Source organism: Desmodus rotundus, chromosome X, assembly GCF_022682495.2.
Source record: "Desmodus rotundus isolate HL8 chromosome X, HLdesRot8A.1, whole genome shotgun sequence".
Lineage (NCBI taxonomy): Eukaryota > Metazoa > Chordata > Mammalia > Chiroptera > Phyllostomidae > Desmodus > Desmodus rotundus.
The window spans coordinates 32,659,376-32,660,121 of NC_071400.1; the positions used below are offsets into that span (position 1 = coordinate 32,659,376).

Here is a 746-nt window from a genome sequence, read left to right on the forward strand (position 1 = left end):
TTCTGATCTTAAAATCAAGTCAAGGGCTTAGGAATTTAGCTGTCATATTTATACTCTTCAGCTAACAAACCATTATGAATGGTTCCAAGATGCCTCTGATACATTAAGCACACATTAGATGACATGAGAGATTAGAGAGCTGATGGCCTCTGAGGGAGCTTAAGGAGGTAGGTAGGTATGGAAATAGTCCTTTGCCACAGGAAGTACAAGATGCTTTGGAAACATTAGACCAAGTCTCACGCTTTCAACTTTCAGGGTAGCCAGGGTCAGGAAGAAGGGCCCTGGTGGCAAAAGACAAGAAGCCACTGAGAAGCAAAGAAGGGAGGAGGTGCCAGAGATGGTGCAGGTATTGGACCACAGGGGCAGCCACACAAGGCTCTGTTATACAGGGACAATAAAAGCTGGAGTCTATAAAAAATCTTGTGGCATGCTTACTTCGGCAGCACATATACTAAAATTGGAACAATACAGAGATTAGCATGGCCTCTGTGCAAGGGTGATATGCAAATTTGTGAAGCGTTCCATATTTAAAGAAAAATCTTGTGGCATCTCATGGCCCTGCTTCAACAGAGGGGGATCTGCATCTTTGTCGGGAAGGGTAAGAAGATATAGACCCTCAATGAGGGCCTAAAAACAAAACCCAGGCCTCAAGACCCAACTGGTGAATGCAGAGGTTCCTGTCTTAGGAAACTAACCACCCACAGGGTGAGGGAAACTACCTGGAGTCAAAGAACTTAAAGGCTGCC

General features: G+C 45.0%; 1 non-coding gene across 1 annotated transcript; it reads left to right on the forward strand.

Moving 5' to 3' along the window:
- The first annotated feature begins 427 nt into the window (after positions 1-427).
- LOC112303539 (U6 spliceosomal RNA) lies at positions 428-531 on the forward strand. The gene has a single exon (XR_002974666.2). It is a non-coding gene; the product is annotated as a U6 spliceosomal RNA (small nuclear RNA).
- Positions 532-746: the final 215 nt, after the last annotated feature.